Source organism: Typopeltis vanoorti, chromosome 3, assembly GCF_054136105.1.
Source record: "Typopeltis vanoorti isolate ZY-2024b chromosome 3, IOZ_Tvanoo_1.0, whole genome shotgun sequence".
In the NCBI taxonomy this organism is placed as follows: Eukaryota; Metazoa; Arthropoda; class Arachnida; order Uropygi; family Thelyphonidae; genus Typopeltis; species Typopeltis vanoorti.
This window is the reverse complement of record NC_143551.1, coordinates 95,047,516-95,069,496: the sequence shown is the minus strand read 5'-3', so window position 1 is coordinate 95,069,496 and position 21,981 is coordinate 95,047,516. Positions and strand designations below refer to the sequence as shown.

At 36.0% G+C, this 21,981-nt stretch overlaps 1 protein-coding gene across 7 annotated transcripts in view; it reads right to left on the bottom strand.

The window, feature by feature from the left end:
* Positions 1 to 21,981, bottom strand: part of LOC150108400 (F-box DNA helicase 1-like) — a 378,469-nt gene that overhangs the window by 314,347 nt on the left and 42,141 nt on the right. The gene's annotated exons all lie outside the window — the stretch shown is intronic.

The following is a 21,981-nucleotide window of genomic DNA, read 5'->3' as shown; positions in this document are numbered from 1 at the left end:
GCATTTCAAAAGAACGTGTAGGATATATTTTGCATGAAGAATTGCAAATGAAAAAGCTTTGCACAAGACGGGTGCTGTGCTTGTTCACAGCAGATCAAAAATGCACTCGCATGAAAATATCTGAACAGTGCTTGGATCATTTTAACAAGAATAAAACTGATTTTGTGCATTGATTTATTACTATGGATGAGACTTGGATTCACCATTACACACCATTAAAAACATTTTTGTTTATTAATTATCTTGAAAAAAGTAAAACAATAACCGGGGAATATTATTCTGATCTTTTAACCAAACTAGATGAAAAAATTCGTGAGAAAAGACCTGGTTTGCAGAAGAAAAAAATCATCTTTCATCAGGACAATGCACCTGTCCACAAAGATGTTTTGGCAATGGGAAAATTAAGGGATATGCACTGTGAATTGTTGGAACATCCACCTTATTCTCCAGATTTGGCTCCCTCTGACTTCTAACTCTTCCCAAAACTAAAACTCTTCCTCGCTGATCAGCATTTTTCTTCGAATCAAGAGGTGATTGCAGCTGTAGCGGCGTATTTTGCAGATCATACCAAGAACCACTACAGGGATGGGATAATGGTGCTGGAGCATCGCTGGAATAAATTTATTTGTCTTAAGGAGATTATGTTGAAAAAATAAAAATAATTTTGAAATAAAAAAAACGTTTTTTCATTGTTAGGCTGAGAACTTTTCAGACCACTCTAATACTTGAGACAGCATGTAATGGGATATACTAGGGATCGAGAGTGCTTGATCTAGTAATTGCATTTAAGAATATGTCTATAACGAATACGTTGCCACCAATTGGTGAGGATGATCATATGGTCTTGACCTGGGAGGTGGCTAAATGTGTTGAATTTTCAGTTAAGATGTATATGTGGAATTACAAAGCTGTAAGTATGACAAGCTTGAAGAGATTGCTTGAATCAGTGCTATGACATGTAAAACTGCAAAGCCTGGATGTTGATACTGCATGGGAAGTAGTAAAGGAGTGTTTGAGAGACGTAGCAACAGACTGCATACCTATAGTCAGGAGAGTAAATCAAGTGGAAGTTAAATGGATGAATATCATCATCAAGCTGGAGCTGCAAAAAAAAGAAACAATTGTGGAGGGAATTAAGGAGAAAGGTGATGACCTGCAATCACATGAACAGTACAAGGCATAGGCCAGAAGGGTAACTAGTGAGGTAAGGCAAAAGCAGATTATGAAAGGAAGTTAGCAATGCAGGCTAAAAAGAACCCCAAACAATTCTTTTGATATGCTGCAAATAAAAGAAGGAATGTATATGGCAGAATTTGATTTTAAAGAATGCCAGTGGTAGGGAGGTAACTGAATCAGTCAAAATAGTAGAATTATTAAGTGAACACTGTGCAAGAGTATATCATCTAGGTGGTGATATTGCAGGAATAAGAGAGAAAGAGAGAGAAGGACTTACAGGGTGTTCGGGATAAATTTGACAGTTTCGTAAGGAAAAAGAAAATCTTCTTTGTATCTATTAAATTTAATGAATTGACAAAAAAACATTACAGGCAGAGTTAATTACAATACTATCAACAAGATTTACTCAAAATAACCACCATTAGCATCGATCACAGCTTCAATTCTGCTTCGGAACCTCGAACAAGCTGATGCTACAGTCTCCCTGGGAAGGGCCGCAAAAACTGTTTTAATTTTATCCATTAACTGGGCTTTTGTATTACTGAAGTGCGATTGGTGTCTTTTTCAACTGCGCCCCATACAAAATAATCCATGGGGTTAAGGTCTGGGGAGTTTGGAGGCCAAACATTTGGACTGGTGAAGTCGTAGAAATTTTCAGACAACCATTTTTGACTTTTCCCAGAGGTGTGGCAAGGGGCCGAATCCTGCTGCCATACATACGGCCTACCATTGGCTACCCTTGTTATCCAGGGCTTGACTACAGTTAGCAACTCCACGAACAAAGCCCGAATTCCAATGCCAGGGTTCTTCAACACCTGTTCCTGCAGATTTGCGAGGAATTCTGCTGTACGAACGCAATCAGATCGTCTGCTAGGGATCTTTCTTCTTGCTACATCCTCGTAGTCACCATTGCAAGTCTCTAGTTCATGCCTGATTGTTTTTACTGTATTCAGGGAGCATTGGGCAGCAGTCGTAATATCCTTATTTTGATGGCGGGCACGAATCATCATGATACAAGTTATTCTCTTCCATGATTCAGGTGGGTTCCAGCTATCCATCCTTTCTGACATCTTGTATATGAATGAAGAAGGGTCCAAACTTTTAAATGAAGAGAAGTGTGTGTTAATACATGTAACTTACGGAAAAATATAATTAATTATAAATATGTCAAATTTATCCCGAACACCCTGTATATGGGAACTAAGGTAGATGAAACATTAAGGTTCTGTAATATGCTATTACAGAACCTTAATGTGAATACAGCTGTAGGATTGGATGGTATATTAGCCCAAGTTTTACGTGAAGTGGCGAGGGAATTGTCAGTGCCATTGACTATATTGTTTAATCTAAGCTCTGGGTTAGTCACGAGGGAGTAGAAAGAGGGGAAAATAGTTCCATTGCATAAATGAGACTCCAAGATTGATATAGCAAATTACTGATCGATCAGCATATTAGGAGTTGTTAAAAAATTTGGTCAAGAACAAAATACAGGAATGGATAGATGGAAATGGGATATTGTATGGGGGGGGGGAGCCTAGTTTTTGTGAAGGGGTAGGTCATGCCTCAGTAACTTGCTTAAGTATAATACAGTGACAGCTGAGCTGGATAAAGGTAATGGGTTTCCAGTGATAGTGCTGGATTTTGCAAAGGCCTTTGACAGGATACCACATGGAATTCTAATCAGTAAAACTGCAACACATGGGAATGGATATAGGATTGGTGAGATGGATAGGAGGGTGGTTGATGGAGAGATATCAGAGTAGTTCATTCAGAAGTAGAGTACAAAAGAAAGCCTGTGACTAGTGGTGTACTGCAGGGTTCTGTTCTTGGCTCGCTACTGTTTAATTTATACAGTAACGATAGAGGAAAGGATATAAGAGAAATTGTTCAGTTATTTGCCGATGATGCAAAGTTGGGTAGAGCAATAGTTAATACAGATGATGATGTCAAAATTTTGCAGGATGATTTGGATAGATTGGCATGCTGGGCAAAGGAGAATGGATGTCGGTTTAATATGGCAAAGTTATGCATTTTGGGGTGAAAAGATTACCAGCTGTATACTACATTAATGGAACTGTACTCTAGGAAATTGACAGAGTCAGAGACTTGGGAGTCTTTGTGGATAGAAAGTTAAAATTGGGGGGGGGGGGCATAGCAAAAGTGGCTAAAGCAGTTCATCAGATCACTTGGTTACTGAAGAATACTTTGATGAGCAGAGACAAGTAGGTTATTGTTCCTCTTTATAGAGCATTGATAAGACTCCCATCTTGACTAATGTGTACATATCTGGAGAGGATCCAGAGGCAAGTGACCAAGATGGTAGCAGATCTATGGAATGATCCTTACAAGAACAAGTTGAAGATTTGTGAGTTACAGAAACTGGTTGATAGGTGGAAAAGAGATGATATGATTGAGACATACAAATTACTGAGGAGTTTTTACAAAATTAATTCAGAGAAATTCATGGTGGACACAGAATGCTAAACAGGAAGCTGTAGAATATCAGTTTTTGTTTTAGCCATCCATCATGATCAATTTCCTGATACATACCCCCCTAAGGGTTGTTCAGGGTTTTTGTTATATTGATGTTCATTATCAATCCATGTCTCTTTCCTTCTTCACTTAACTTCAGCAATGTTCTTTGTAGTTCCTCTTCATCTTCTTCAATAATGACTATGTCATCTTCAAATTATAAACTTTATTTTTGTACCTTGAATTGAAATTCCCCTTACATTACCCATTGTTCTTTCCAAAAGCATGATAAAGATGCTTGGGGATATTGGGTCTCCTTGTCTCATGTTGTCCAGAACCTACTTCCTATTTTCTCAGTTTCTCACAGCAGCCTCTGAAATGTCACTGATGTTCTGCAAGAGACCTATCAGGTTCCTGTCAACTCCATAAGAGACTTCAGCCCATGCCACTTTCTGATCTATACTGCCAAATGCTTTCTGAAAGCCAACAAAACATGCATAAACGTTTTTATTTTTGCATAGACCTTTCTCCATAATTAAACTTATCAGTAATAATTGGTATATGGTACTTCTGTCTCTTCTAAACCCTGGTTGCTCACTTCTAGATTTTCTTCCATGACTCAGAGTATTTGTGTAGTTTTTGCAGTCCATTTTGCTTTCTTTTTTGTGAATGGATATTAGGATTGATCATGCCCATCCTTTTGTGCTTTGCCTTTGTTTACATGAACTATACACAACCAGTACAGTTTGTCTAAAATCACTTTGCCAACATGTTTAAACATCTCTCCAGTGATCTCCTCATTCGCAGGGATTTTATAGTTTATCACTATTTTTATTGCCTTTACAACTTTATCCCTCCATATATCTGTTTTTAACCCTCAATTCATCAATTAACTTCTTTTGAACCACTCTGAATATACTGAAATTGCTGAGACTACATGCAGTTCAAAAGAATGTGTAGGATATATTTTGCAAGAAGAACTGCAAATGAAAAAGCTTCACGGAAGATGAGTGCTGTGCTTGCTCACAGCAGATCAGAAACGCATCACATGAAAATCTCTGAACAGTGCTTGAAGCATTTTAACAAGAATAAAACTGATTTTGTGCATCGATTTATTACTATAGATGCGACTTAGATTCACCATTACACACCAGAATCCAAACAGTAGTAAAAACAGTATACAGAAGTCAGTTGTTCAGTGCCAAAGAAGACAAAGTCAGTTCTATCAGCAGGAAAGATCATGGCATCGGTGTTTAGGGATACTAAAGGCATTTTGTTTATTAATTATCTTGAAGTCCGTGAGGTTAGCTGAGTGGCTATGCACTTCACAACCATATGCCTGGGAAAGGAGTGTCCTGGGTTTGATTCCCGTCGCTGCTGTGAGGAGCTTAAGGATCTTTCTCAGACATAGCCAAGTTAGCAGGTCTTGGGCGTGGACTGCAGAGTTTTTCTCCCCAGTTTATCTGGGGTTTTCCTCCCATAAGGAGGCAAACCAGTCCCGTGAACACATGCAGCTACAGACATAGGACACACTGGGAGGTATTAGGCTAGCCACCTTATCCACGGGCATGGCTTAGAAGGGCTAAAGATAGTTCCGTAACAGGCCACTAGGCCTAATACCTGAAGGGAAGAAGAAGAAGATTATCTTGAAAAGGGTAAAAACAATAACCAGGGAATATTATTCCGATCTTTTAATCAGACTAGATGAAAAATTTGTAAGAAAAGACCCAGTTCGCAAAAGAAAAAAATCATCTTTCATCAGGACAATGCACCTGCCCACAAAGGTATTTTGGCAATGGGAAAATTTAGGGATCTGCACCATGAATTGTTGGAACATCCACCCTATTCTCCAGATTTGACTCCCTCTGACTTCTATCTCTTCCCAAAACTAAAACTCTTCCTCGCTGGTCAGCGTTTTTCTTCGAATCAAGAGCTGATTGCAGCTGTAGAAGGGTATTTTGCAGATCTTACTGAGAACCATTACAGGGACATGATAATGGTGCTGGAATAAATATATCAATCTTAAGGGAGATTATGTTGAAAAATAAAAATTTTGAAATTATAAATTCGTTTTTTCATTGTTAGGCCGAGAAAATTTCAGACCATCCTTGTATTTGGGATGTGGTGAAACAAAAAAAGGTAACTACCAAAAACAGATTTATGTGGAAGTATAAGTTGGGTGATTATGGGAAGCTCTGTAATCAACTAACAGCAGTATGTTGGGTAGATAAGCTGTGCAGAAAAGATTGTGACAGTGCATGGAAATTCATAAGGCAGTGTTTGACACAAGCTATGTATTACTGCATTCCAAGGGTTATGTAAGTAAACAGAGCAGGAGAGAAATGTACGAACAATGAAATCAAACAAGGCATGTTAGAAAAGAAAAGGTTATGTTGGAGGTATAAGATAGTTGGTTGTGATCAGACTTCATAAAGAGTATAAATGGCAGGCTAGGAAGGTGATGAAAAAAAAAAAAAAAGAAAAAGGAAAAGGTGCAATATGAGAGTAGACTGGCTAGTCAGCCAAAGGTTAATTCAAGGGAATTCTTTCACTATATGGCATGCACGTGGAAAAATAATTATGGCAGGTTGACACTGGTGAACAGTCATAGCAGCAGAGTAACCATTGCAAAGGATATAGTGGATTTATTGAACGATCACTTTATCAACGTATTGGGATAAATCATTTACTCCCATCATATTTGGGGTTAATGATGTTGCATTACAAGGAATGGAAGAGAAAGAATCAGAGATGTATCAGGTGTTGATCAGGTTAGATATTAATAAAGCTGTGAGGATGGATGACATATGCATTTTTAAAAAATATGCACAAGTTAGTTTTGCCCATGACCTAGTTATTAAATGAAAATCTTGTAGTGGGTAAGGATACTAAGGAATGGAAAGAAGGCAAAATAGTATCACTCCACCAGCATGGTTCTAGGACAGCAATTTCCAATCAAGCAAGGTGAGGGGACCAGTATGTAGTTGTAGTGAAGGTGTTGGAGACATTGGTTAGAAACAGAATACAAGATTGGGCTGATGGATATAGTATTCTTTACGATGGTCATGGATTTGCAAAAGGTAGACAGGTCTTGTTTTAGCAATTTACTTGCATTTTATGATAAGGCAACAACATGTTAGAAAAGGGAGAATCATATGCAGTGATATTCTTGGACTATGCAAAAGCATCTGATAGGTTATCAGAAGATAAGTTCGTGTACAAGCTGCAGAGAATGGGACTATATAGTATATTGCTTAGATGAACTGTGATTGGCTCTCTGAACAATACCAGCAAGTTGTATATGATGGAGAAGTGTCTCAAAAAAGGAAGGTAATCAGTGGCATTCCCCATAATTCTGTTCTTCAGACCCCTGCTGTTTAACTTGTTTATAAATGATATATCATATGGACTGAGTGGAGTTTTTCAGTTGGTTGCTGATGATACAAAGTTGGGAGAATTTAAAAGTGGCACTATTGATATAAATTCCTTTCAGGAAGATCCGAATATTTTTGACTTGGACAAAGCAGTGGGGTTGTAGGTTTAACATTTAACAATCAGTGCAAGGTTGCATTTTGAAGTACAGAAACAGAAGGCTGTGTACTACATTCATGGCACTGTACTGCAAGAAGTGGATCAGATTCACTATCTGGGAGTGACGGTTGACAGTAGCCTGAAGTTTAGAGGACATATTGGAAGTGCTGCAAACACTGCACAGCACAGTGCCACTATGACAAGAAGTACACAGACATAGAAATAAGGAGGAGGTTGTATAAGCACTGATCAAACCTGGACTATTGTGCTCAGATTTGGTCATGGATTTCATTGTGATGTGGAAACATTGGAGAGGATCCAGAGATGAGTGGCTAAGACAATATTGGGACTCTGGAAAGTTGGCTATGAAGAGAGATTGAAGGTATGTGGATTGCAGTGCATGGAGGAAAATAGGTGATATGAGAGAGACATTTAAGTTAATGAGGGGATTATAAAAAGAGTATAAGGCAAGAGGAAAAGAACCACAGGCCATCCCTGAAAGTTATGTAAGAGTGTGGTGAAGAAGGGTGTGAGGAGTAGATTTTTACATGGAGAACTGCAAGTGAATGGAACACATTACCAGAATATTTTGATAATGCAGGGTAGTGTTAAGAATTTTAAGATTCAGTATGATAAATATGTTGTCAGTTGAATGAACCTCCAGCGACGAGTCTGGCAACTCCATGGAGTGTGTTGTAATGATAATAATAAAAATGTTCATCATCATCAAATTCCTGACATGTACACTCAAAGGGGGTGAATAGGATAGTATGATAGTACTACATGAAAAACTTACATCACCACTAACTTCCTTCCTATCTACAGGGAGGCCATAAAATAACTTTACCTCTTTTGAGGCATCTGCAGCTAAAACCAATAAACGGAATGAGACCAAATTTTATATTGAGACTTTTGAAGGCATGGGGAGATGATTTCCGTTAAAAAAGATTTAGTACCAAAAATTGCCGACAGGGGAGATTTTGGTGCTGGCAGAGCCGAAAACAAGTGGATAATTACATTAAAGGCAGATAAAATGGAATAACATTTCGAGTGTGAGCGACAGACGCGTCACTCATTCCAGCTGGATATGTGGAGCGTTACAATAATAAGAATATTATTAATAATAATAATAATTAAACTAAAACAACAACTTGCGAGAGACAGAAATTAATGTAGTGATTGAACTTACAGGAAATAATGTTTTATTCATCAGAATCAGGGTCCCCTGGACCACATACACAATTTTCAATGTGCTGACCTTTCTTGGGTACAACAAATTGCATCCGGTGTGCGAGATGCTCTACAGCTGAGCGTAAGGAGTCAGATGTTCATAACAGTCCGTTTTATGTTAAGGTAAAACAACTTAACAAGTAAAGCATGCTGAGGCAACGCAGCCATTCGAATTGTGCTCAATTCGAATGACTGACGAATTGAGCACAATTCGTCAGTCATTCGGATAAAACTGCCTGAATGTTCCCAATCTCTTTTTAAGTGGAATTCGTGGCGTTGCTGTCACGTATGCCAGTAAAATTTGCATAATCTGCAAATATTTGACTGCTTTCGGCTCTTCCAGTGCCAAAATTTCCCCTATCGGCGACTTTTGGTACTAAATATTTTTTTAGCAGAATTCATCTCCCCATGCCTTCGAAAGTCTCAATATAAAATGTGGTCTCACTCTATGTATTAATTTTAGCTACAGATACCTCCAAAGAGGGAAAGTTAATTTATGGCCACCCTGTACAATTTTCCTCCAAATCAATCTGTTATCTGTCAAGATTCCAACATTATCAGAGCTCATATTTCTGTCTTCTAAGGCATGGTTTAGTGTAGTAATCTACCTATATCTTGGTTTCCCCTCTAGGTCTTTTTTCCCAAAAACCTTGCAGAGAACACTTGTTTTGCTAATCTTTTCTCTCCCATTCTGTTTAAGTGACCATACCACCTGAGATTAGCTCTGCTAACACATTCCTGGATGCTAACAATGTCAAGTTCTTTCCTAATATCCTAGTTTTTAATATGATATTGTCATTGATGTCATCTGTTCACATCCCTAATCTTTCTCAGGACTCTAATATCTGTGGTCTCTAGTCTTTAGTCAAGTGTTTTATTTCTAACCCAGCTCTCAGATCCATAAGCTAAAATCGGCTTTAACACTGTGTTGTATACAGTTTTGACTAATTTCTCTCTTATTCCATATAAATTTATACAGTTGATTTCCTACCATATCAACTTGGTTGATTCTGTTGTCTATTTAATTTACCATCTTCATTAAAAATCATGCCTAGGAAGCTGAAATGTTTTACTTGTTCTATAGGTTCTCCATTCACAATGTAGTTGATGTTTTCAATGCCTATTTTTATTGTCTTTGTCTTGTTATTGCTGATTTTCATACCAAATTTATTACTACAGTTATTCAATTTAGTCAGAGAATCTTGCAAACATATACTGAATTTATTCAGAAATATAACATCTGCATGAAGTAAAGAGATAAAATTAACATCACCAATTTTGATATATCAGATTTAATACTACTATCCTTCATAACGTGATCAATACAGATAATGAATAAGAGTGGAGATAATGTGCACCCTTGTTGCACACCTGAGTTTACCTCAAAACCATCTTCCTGTACCTCCTTGAAGGTTAACTGCTGACTTACAGCTCAGAGACTACATATCGCTTGATATAATGTCTCATTTACACCATATAACTATAGAGTTTTGAAGAGCTTTCCTCTTGGCACCTTGTCATATGCATTTTCCAGATCAACAAAGCTTAAATACAAATCCTTGTTATATTCCCATGATTTCTCAATGATTTGTCATAAAGTGAAAATCTAATCCTGACAACCTCTGTTTCACCTGAATCTAGATTGTTCTTAACCAAGCTTCCCTTACACAATCCTACTCAACTGTTTTTCTCAAGTATACTTGCATAAATCTTATCAGGAATACTCAACATGGAAATTCCTCTGTAATTCTCACATTCAGTTTTATTTCCATTTTTATATACAGGTACTATGACAGCTCTACTCCAATTATCTGAAATTTGTGCCCCTCTCTCCAGGCCTTTGGAACTATATATGCAGTGCAGCCACTGTAAGACTTTATAGCTCCATACTTGAGCATTTCTGTTTGAATATCATCTACTTTCCACATTTCAGGCTTTTGATGGCTTTTTCTACTTCAAGTACAGATATGTATTCTGGACTGCATGCCTGTTGAGTTTTTTTTTTTTACCACTGTGCTGTCATCACTACTTATTTCTTTTAGCAGTTTTTCAAACTAATTACTCCATCATTAAGGATATCTTTTTCTCCAGTTTTCATGTTACCTTTATCATCTCTAATTCCTTTTACAGCATTTTTTTTCTCCATTTCTGAGCTTTTTCAACAGCCTCCAGAATATTTTGCCATCCCTTCTGATATTTATTTTCTATGTTCTTACTCCCATGACTTATTTAGCTAGTTTTACACAGTGTTTAGTTTTCTTACATTTGTCTCTATTCTCTAAGAGCATGAGCTGACTTATTCGGTAGGAACTTTTGATATGCTTTCTTCTTTTAATTCACTATCTGTCACTTTAACTTTCTGTGTCCACCATGAAGTTTGGATTTTTCTATCCCTGCAGACAACCTCACCACACACCTCTCTGGCTGAATCAACGTTTTCTTCAGGACTGTTTTCAAACTCTTTCATTTTTTCTTGAATAACGTTTGTGTATTTTAGTCTACAATTCACATGTGCCAGGCTGCTCAACTTTTATTTGCTTTAGAACTTTCTTAAATGTTCTTCTTTTCAATTTGAATTTCAATGAAATTCAATTTTATCCTACTTAAGACTAAATGGTGATCACTTCCAATTTCAAATCCTCTGTACACTCTATTATCCTAAACCAGTGAGAAAACATCACTATCAACAAGAACATAGTCAATGAGACTTTCTTATTCCTTGCCTCTTCTCTCTATGTGAATTTGTGCACATTTTTATGTTGGAACATTGTGTTAGTAATAATCAGTCCATGTCCTGAATAGAAATCCAACAGCTATTTGCCATTAGCTTTCCTCTTTTCTCCAAATTTTCCCCAAATATTTCTGTATGTCTGACAATCATTTCCTACTCTACTATTCAGATCTTCAACAAGGACCAACTTTTCCTTTTTCATTGTCAGTTGCTTTTTCTAAAGCCTCAAAAAATTCCTCCACCTCTACCACCTTCTGTGGTAGAAGTAGAGTCTCATTGTCCAGTTCACTCTATTTGATATTGCCTGCCATTCAAGATTAGCCTCATATTTAATGTTGAATACTATGGCTACTCCTTTTTCCTGATTGTTATTGCCTGAATATAACATTTTGTATTTATTGCTTAGAGAGATCTCACCAGGATTTGTCTTTTTTGTTTCAGTCAACTTTATTATATCACTAGTTCCATTTCTTCGCCATTCAGGCTTTTTATGTTGACAGTACCAATCTTGAATTCTGGTGATGTTGAGTTGGGATGTGTTTCAGGATTTGTTCAAGTAGCTGACTTTTTGCTGTTTGTCCTGGTTCCCTGGCAAAAAAACAATGAGTCCTTGTGAAATCGGGTGACAAGTCAGCCAGCATGAAATTCTCTCATACTATATTGTAACTGGTAATTAGCTTACGGAATTAACAATGCATATAAAGGATATTAATTAAAGGCAACTTTAATGAATAACTTCAATATTTCGGCAACGTCACGTTGCCATCTTCAGGAACATAAAAACATGGTATGTGCATGCAGGCACTAACAAAAGCAAATGAGGAAGAAGGCAAGAAACTAATATTGTTCCTAAAGTACTAATGGTGCCCTCTGGCAGGCTAATTTGGTTGTCTTGGCTGTTGGGCTGAAGTTCTCATAATGTAAGTCTCCCAAATTTGGGGTAGTTTCATGCACCCAAATTTGTTGAAGGTTTGGAATGTTTTTTAGAGCTGCTGATGATTCCTTGAATAATCTTTCGTACTTAAACTTGCTGCGGTGTATTATTTTAGTTTTCTTCCAATGAATTCTATGGTGGTTATCTAAGGCATGGTCTACCAGCACAGAGTGGCTTTACTGGTGAAACCAGATGTAGTCTTTGTGTTCTGAAATCCTGATATTTGCTGTCCTGCCTGTTTGGGCAAAGTAGGACAATTTGCAGCTGCAAGGGACCTAGTATACACCAGGTAGGTCTAGGGGAAGTGGTTGGTCTTTGTGGATTTTATATTGTGGTTTAACCCCCCCCCCCAACCAGCCATGATGTCTATAGAAGTCCAGCTAAATTTGGATATGATTCTGTAACACCTATTGAATAACATGGATAAGAAGTGCAATTTGGTCTCACTATTTCATCCACCTTGGCCGGTAGGGAGGTTAAGCCATTAAGAATACAATTTGGTCGGCAAAATCTCAAATTGCCAGCCCATCCTCATCTGTTCAGTAACCAGGTAGATACCTAATAGGGTGCACCATGACAAGGTGAGGATTGGACATTAGGTTAAAAGCCCTGGTCAGTTCTGTTCATTCCTTTAAAGGTTATGTGGAGGTCTCCTCTCAGTTATACAGCTTTGACCCTTGTTTTGACCAGATAATTACTAAGACAAACAAATATCATTAAAAATATCTATTTTTACTCCTTTCATTTTTATTTTTGGCAGTCTTATTTAATGTTAATAAAATGCAAATTTGCAAATTTTTCTTGGATGATTCTGCAGTTCATTACAACATTAAATACACTCAATATAGTTAAAATGAAAAGTCAGGATTTTAAAAACATTTGATGTGTGTGTGTGTGTACTGTGATTTTTGAAACTAATGCAAATTAACAGTTGAAAAACTACATACATGAATAAATATTATGCATGTATTCTTAATATTCATATAAAATTTTTGTAACAAAATGTGCATGTAACAATAAAAATGTGTGTGTGTGTAATATTTGTTCATGTCTTGTGCCTCTCAACCATCTGAAGTTCATTGTATGTTACAATTAGCAAATTTGGCCATTCCTGTTATAGAATATAGGATTGGAATGTAAACTAGTGACTAGGATAACTGAATGGATTATGGACAGGTATCAGAAAGTAGCATATGATGGGTGGGAATCAGTAAAATTTAACATGACTAGTGGTGTTCCCTGGGATTCATCTTTGGTCCTACTGCTGTTCAATTGATACATTACTGATAACAGGAAGGGACCTGTTCGACTTTCTGCTGACAGTGTAATGATAGGCATGGCAATCAAGGATTCTACTGATATGGAGCACTTAACAGAATGGTTTGAATAGGCCTGAAATGCAAGCAAATCACAATTCAAGCTTATCACATCGTGGAATGAGATTTCATTTTCAATGGCATACTTGATGATGAAAAGGATTATTATTATTGCATGGTGTCTTCATGGAGTACAGAGACTCCATGGAAGACCAACTAACTATTATACACACAAAACCTATCATGCCTCTGCTTAAACTTATTCACTATCAGAGAACTCACAACTAATTCTGGTAATCCATTAAACTCATTCACCATTCTTCACACAAAACATCCAGTCTGTACACCCTTACTAACCATGCTTTTACACAACTTCCATGGAAGAACCCTAGTTTTCTGACTATTCTTAATATATTGAAAATTTCCTTTGCATCAATTTTATAAAAAAAACCTTTAATATCTTATAAGTTTCTATCATGTCCCCTCTTTTCCACATTCCACGGATCTGTTAGTGGCTTAGTTGCAAGTAACCAGATACGTGCACAGTAGTCACAATGCAGCCAAATCATAGCCTTATATCTTTAGTATCACCATGTTTTTCAACATCCAAGTAATCCTTTGAGCAATTTTACCTACTTTTGCAATATGCCTCTGAACTTCAAATCTCTTCCACCATTATCCCCAAGTCTGTAGCCTCATCAATTTCCTGCAATCCAGTAACATCAATATAACACACAGTATGTAACCTTTTTTTTTAAACCAAAGTGTATAACCTCACATTTTGCAACATTAAATTGACAATCATTATCCTTTGACCATAATACCAATTTATTTAAATCATACTGCAGGATATCTACATCATCTTTATCAATCATTGCTCTCTCTCCCAGTTTGGCATCATCGTCATCAGCAAACAACTGAATATCCCCCATTAAATCTTTCCTTATATTACTGATATACAAATTAAAGAGTAGTGCCACTAGTACAGAAATCTGAGGTACTCCCCTAGTGACCCTTATTCTCTTAGATTCCACTCTAATGTATACTACTACTCTCTGGTGTCTAGCTGTCAGCCACTCCCTTGTCCATGCTGCTAGCTTCATATCCATTCTCATTTCCTGCAACTTTTGTATTAATTTTCAATGTGGTATTCTCTCAAATGCTACTGCCAAGTCCAACAGTATCATGGCATAGCCATTTTCTTTACCCAATTCCACTGTAACTTGACTATAAAATGTGAATAAATTAATAAGACAGGACTCATTTTAGAAATTATGGACTTTACAACAGTGTTATAAATAACTCTTTTTAATTTCCCGATGTTTCGATCTTCATATTAAGATCATCATCTGGAGTATATACAAATATACAAGGACAAGCTGAGTTATGTTACACATAGTAAGCTAAAGAAAGAATGATTTGATCACCAGTTATTCTACTGGCATGACTTCTAGTGAAAGAAAAAAATACATAAAAATTGCAAATTAATTAATTGTTTAGAAACTACATCAAAGCTAAATTCTTTTTAAGATAACATGAGAAAAACATTCTTTCTTATAGTATTAAATTGAGTAATCAGTAACAATGATGTCCATTTTTAACATTACAATTGTTATTTTAGATTTAGGATTCTGGATTATCTACAGTCCTGTTTATAATTAACTCTTAGAGAGAAAGGGTCCGTGGGTAGAATATGTGCCTTCCATATGCTTGGGATTTTTAGACCATCATTATTGGTCAGATTGGGGTGGTTGATAAGAATCTCACAGGCTTCCTTAAATTTGCGTTCATACCATGTTTTGGTGTGAAACAACTGGTGTTTTTCCAGTCAATTCTATGTAAAGTGTTCAGGGGGTCAGAAAGGCCAGCTTCACCATAGTTATTATATTTAATGTGTCGTTTATGTTCCTTTTGTCTGATAGGAATTGTGCGTTCTGTTTTCCCTGTATATGGTATATTACAGGTGCAATAAATACAGTATACTCCAGGGTGGGCCAGCAGAGGGAGGGAGTCTTTGGATGAGTTGAGTAAGCTTTTTAATTTTGCAGGAGGTTTAAAGGTGGCTTCGAGGTTGTATTTTTGTAGTATTCTGTTTATTTTATCTGATGTCCCTTTAATGTAAGAATAATTATAGTTTTATTGTAGTAGTTTTTTTTTCTTTCACTAGAGGTCATGCCAGTAGAATAACCGGTGATCAAATCATTGTTTCTTTAGCTTACTGTGTGTAATGTAACTCAGCTTGTCCTTGTATATTTGTATATACTCCAGATGATGATCTTAATATGAAGATTGAAATGTCAGGAAATTAAAAAGAGTTGTTTATAACACGGTTGTAAAGTCCATAATTTCTAAAATGAATGCTGATCACCGTGCAACACTAAAAGAAAGGATAATAAGATGGACCTACCCTTTACAAAGCTGTGCTTCCACTAGCGAGTATTTCATCCCAATCTAGCCACTGTTGGATTTTACCTTTAACTAACTTTTCCAATATTTTAATAACCATTCTTGATATATTTGGTTCTATAATTTGCTACCTCTGTCTTGGAGCCACCTTTATGCAATGGACCTCTTTTCACTCCCCTGGAACCCTTCCAGAGCTGAAACTTAAGATTGAATACCTTCATCAGAGGCAATGCCATTTCTTTTGCACATTCACAAAGTACATAGGATGACATGCTATTCAGTCCCGCCACTGTATTCACACTGATATTATTCAATATGCTGAACACTTCTTGTTCATCTACCTCAATTTTGATATGCATCTCACATCAGCAACTGCAAAATCTCCATCTGGATGATACACCTTTGCTAAATGATCATTCAGCAACTCAACTATTCTATTGCCTCAGTCACCTTCCTAGTATCAGAAATATTTAAAGTCATCCTACTATAGTAATTTTCCCTATTACTTGCTACATAAAGAAAAAAACTCTTTTGGATTTATTTTGGCCTGTTTAGCTAATTTTCTCTCATAATCTGATTTGGCCTTTCATACCATACTAGTTATCCCTTCTTGCTTGCACTTGATACTATTCATAAGTATACTGATTAACTTTTTCTTTAAATTTTTATATCTCTACTCATCAACTTAACCTCAATTGGTTTATCCTCCTGCCTTTGGGTATGTAGTCTGATATTGCTTCTCTAAAACAATCTCTCTGATCACTTCCCATGCACTACTGAAATTCTTTCCTTGTAGCTTCTCAAGTCATGGCACTGTTCCAAGATGGCTCCTGAGTCTCTCATAATCACCAGTCTTATAACTGAACATAAACCTCTTCTTGACATAGAACTTCATGTTTGGCAACTTCCCAGACCAAGACTGCAAGACCATAGCATCAGAGATTAGCTCTACTAACACACATTCAGGAATGCAAACACTGGTAAGATCTTTCCTAATATCCTAATTTTAAATATGATAATGCCATTGATGCCATCTATTCACTCCACTAATCTTTCTTAGAACTCTCATATCTGTGGCCTCCAATCTTTGATCAAGTGTTTCATTTCTAAACCAACTCTCAGATCCATAAGTTAAAAATGGTTTGAATACTGTCTTGTATACAGCCAGTTTAGTGTTTTGACTAATTTTTCTCTTATTCCACATATATTTATTCAGTTGACTTCCTACCATATCAGCTTTGCTAATTCTGTTGTCTATTTCCAAATTAAATTTGCCACCTTCACTAAAAATTGTGCCTAAATAGTCAAAAATTTTACTTGTTCTATAGGTTCTCCATGGTTGGATGCAGTTGATGTTTTCAATGTTTATACCTATTTTAATTGTCCTTGTGCTTTTATTGCTGAATTTCATACCAAATTTATTACCGCAGCTGTTATTCAATTTAGTCAGGGAATCCTGCAGACTTGAACTAGATTTACTGAATATAACATCATCTGCATAAAGTAAAGCATTGGGATTAATATCTCCAATTTTGACATCATTACACTGAGAATAAAATAAATATTAAGCTCTTGATAGTTCAGTGGATTTCTAACTGATATCCTCAGAGAATGAAAGCCATTTTTCAAAGAACACAAAGCACTAATAATCATATAATAACAAATGGGAAAGATTAAAAATTATATAAACAAAAAAATTAATGTCCTATCATGATGCCCTCTAGAAATGTATTTGCTTTATTTCATTTTTTATCACTTTATGTACACCTCATAGCACCTAGTCCAGGACCTGGTTAAAAGATTTTTATTACTTTATGTTCTGCTGTAGCTTACAGTCAAAATAACTAGCATTCTATTGTAGTACCCTCAAAAATGTTGATATTGTTACGTTCTGAATTAAACAAAAATTAAATTAATTTACGTTTCCTTCAGACTTAACATGGGCTTGCAAATTTGAATCAATTATTGATGTACCAGAATATACTAGACTCTTGTAAATTTCACTAAAATATTACTAAACTGAGAATCCTTCATTTTATATGTGATATTATAGAGTATTGTGAATTGCTAACCTGCTTAAGTGGAAGTACTTATAAATTGCTGGGTGAAAGAGATAATCCGATTAAATAGAAATGGCCAGAATCTAAACACGTGCATCATAGAGTACAGGTGCACCCTTTTGTAAGCAAATAAGTCCTCCCCCCACCACACACACACTCATACGCGCAGAAGAGTAGGCTAATATTTCTGTGTGTGGCACGCAGTACTGGGTGACGTGAGGTGACGCTGAGAAAATGGGAGGAGTAATCGATGACGTGGAGTGAACGTGGAGATTAATAAATTAATCTCCCGCTGTGGTCCGTAATTTATGAGCAAGTGCAACAGAGAAGAAAATCAGGCAAGTCATCAGTTAAACAAAAGAAACAAAACATTTAATTCAATTGAAGCATTGTACATACTATGAATTCACTCTTAATATTTAATCTGCAACTGCTAATGAATCAGCACTAATTTACTTAGATTCTCAATATCTATCTTAGCATGCACGAAACAAGAATTTCAGTTAATGCTTACAATTTACACTTGAATAATCACACTTATTCAATAACACTAAGGACCATTATCATCTGAATTACTAAACTAGCTTTATGTGCTCTTATACAATTTCTTCTCACAAAATTTTCATAACCTTTTCTATCATTAAAAGACAATTCTAAGGCACCACGTGCTCTCAATTAATTTACTTATCAAATTACTCAAAATTCTCATTATTACTTCATCATTCAAAGAAACATCCTCTAGAGTCCTTCCTAAATTTTACATATATTCTTCTAATACACATAATAAAACATGGATTGTACGTTACCAATTGCTGGAGAATTATCTGGCCACTTTACATATCTCGTCTGGACAATTACTTTCGACATCACGTTCCTTCAGCGTTCTCCGAGGCATTCTTCAAAGACTCAATTTGCACTTACTTCTGCCGCCAAAGATAGGTAGACGTTGTTCCATGGTGAACTCATTCAACATCATAACTACATCTCCGTAAGCATCGGTGAATACCTTCTGCTGGGCTGGTCGCCAACCGGTAAATTGTTGGGAAATCTACGGCAAAGTTCCTCCGTCATCGTCTCAAATCCGCAGTGAACGAGGGTACGCCACGAGGATACTTGTCCAGACGAGATATGTAAAGTGGCCAGATAATTCCCCAGCAATTGGTAACTTACAATCCATGTTTTATTATGTGTACATGTGTATTAGAAGAATATATGTAAAATTTAGGAAGGACTCTAGAGGATGTTTCTTTGAATGATGAAGTAATAATGAGAATTTTGAGTAATTTGTTAAGTAAATTAATTGAGAGCACGTGGTGCCTTAGAATTGTCTTTTAATGATAGAAAAGGTATGAGAATTTTGTGAGAAGAAATTGTATAAGAGCACATAAAGCTAGTTAAGTAATTCAGATGATAATGATAAATTTAGTTTAATCCTTTATCCAAGTGTGTGCAAACAAAGTTTGCACCTGAAAGTATCTTCAGGACTGGGGTAAAGTGGTACAACACCGGGCGACTCCTTGCAAAGGTGGAGCAAGCTACCAACACTCCTATCTCAGTATCTCCCATAATGCAAAACACATCCCCTTGCAGATATGTATAATGTTATGCATTAAGGGAAGGGCCACTACCCAGACTAGTTTCGACCTTTATTGAGGTCTCTTCAGTGGGAGCCAGGCCCAAGTGGAGATACCAAGGCAGAAGCATTAGCAAGGTCATCTCCTCCTATAGGAGCTGCCAAACGGTGTGCTGCCTTTTTATTAAATTATTCTGGATTTAGAGAAAGATGTTGGTAGCTTGCTCCACCTTTGCAAGAAGTTGCCCGGTGTGGTACCACTTTACCCCAGTCCTGAAGATACTTTCAGGCGCAAACTTTGTTTGCACACACTTGGATAAAGGATTAAACTAAATTTATTATAGTCTGACCAATGAAAAATAAACTTTCAGATGATAATGGTCCTTAGTATTATTGAATAAGTGATTATTCAAGTGTAAATTGTAAGCATTAACTAAAATTCTTTTTCATGCATGCTAAGATAGATATTGAGAATCTAAGTAAATTGGTGCTCATTCATTAGCAATTGCAGATTAAATATTAAGAGTGAATTTATAGTATGTACAATGTTTCAATTGAATTAAATGTTTTGTTTCTTTTGTTTAACTGATGACTTGCCTGATTTTCTTCTCTGTTGCACTTGCTCATAAATTACGGACCACAGCGGGAGATTAATTTATAGAGAGGCTACGACTGCAAACGTAACTCTTAATAACATAAGATTGTATGTTAAACTGTGTTCTGGTTCCTCGATTCTACACTATCTGTTAATCTAGGATTCGGGGTGGCGCAGTGAAAAATAAATTTTGCCTGAATCCGAAAAAGGAATTAGAACCAGTGTGAGACAAAGGAATAGGTATCCGCCATTAGTAATTCCTTTGTCCCACAAACCACTAGCATCGTTCTTATAAGTATAGATCGGCCAAGAGAGATATTGAAGTTAAGAGAATTAAGATTGAAGATAAAGTTTTAGTATAATTAAGAATAATCAAGAGGTAAAGATAAGAGAATATAGACTAAATATAGAGAAAAATAATAAAATTAAAATAATTGTAAGATTTTACAATATTATGTGATGTCAATATGTTTATTAGATTTTTGTGCATTATTTTCACTGTTATCTACTAGTATTATCATGTTCCATAACAAGTAGTTTATAAAAACCAAGGATTATGGTTTGAAAAAATCAGCAGTTTAATATATATTTATTTTGCTCATGTGATGTTTAAGGCAATATTGTTAAAATGTTAATATGAATAACCAACAACTAAGCATTTTCATTTGTCTGAGGATATTACATTATCCTACATATTCTTCAATTATTGGTGTCACTTATATACAGCAAATCTTCACTATAGCAAACTTGCAAGACCAGGAATAGTTTGCTACGGTGAATTTCGTTTAGCATAGCACTATACCTATGAGTCTTTGGATGGAATTTTCATTAGTTACAGTGAGTGAGTTTGCTATAAGTAGAGTTTATTATACTGAGAGCCAATGGAAGATTATGTGTGCTTTGCATATAACGTACCATTTACACCATATAACTGTAGCACTTTGAGGCTTTTCCCCTGGTACTTTACCAAATGCCTTTTCCAGATCTACAAAACTTAAATACAGATCGGCTGGGTTCTCATTATTTCTCAATTGTGTCTTAAAGTAACAATCTGGTCTTGACAAATATTTCATCTAACTGAGCTTGTATTCCCCCACATTTTTCTTTCAATTTTTCTTAGCTTCTTTTCAAATACATTTATAAATCTTATAAATTGATACCTGCAAATACTCAATAAAAAATGTCTCTTCAATTCGAGCACTGTTTTATTTCCCTTTTTATGGACAGGTACTATAATAACTCTACTTCAATTAACTAAAATTTGACCTTCTGAATCAGTCAAATACTAATGTTATAAAATTTTATAACATCAATATTTGACTATTTTAGTCAAATATTGATGTGAAGTATTGATGATGAATCTTCCAGATGTAAAGATTTATGAAGTGAAATGAAGCCACATGTAAACAGATAGAGCAGACAGAAGATATGACTCTGAGATCCAGGTAAAATGACTTAAACGGCAAGAATAGTAGTGAACAAATTAATCCATCCAAGTCAAATTTTCATCAAGTTTTTGGTTTTGGTTTGGTTTTTGTTTCAGTTCACAATAATTTTTTTTTTGGTTTACTATTTTTGGTTTTGGTTCAATATTTTGGTTGAGTGGTGCATGTTTTAACTGTCTCTGATGTTTATTAACAGTGTTGTGCATTTTTAATAGTGTAAACAAGTTGACATTCGTAGTGTTTTATTCATTTTCTGTAGCTATAAAATGGATACATCTCCAAGAATGCATTCAAAAATATGTACTCTTTCTCAGCACACACCCATGACTCAAAGACAAATTGCCAATTCCATTAACAGTACCCAAACCAACACCACACTCACTGAGTGTGGTGTTGGTTTGGGTACTGTTAATGGAATTTTGAAAGAGGTTTAGGGAGACAGGTACTTTCTCTTCTGACAGAAAAGGAAAATGTGGGCAACAAAAGAAAACTACACTTATTAGTTAGGAAAA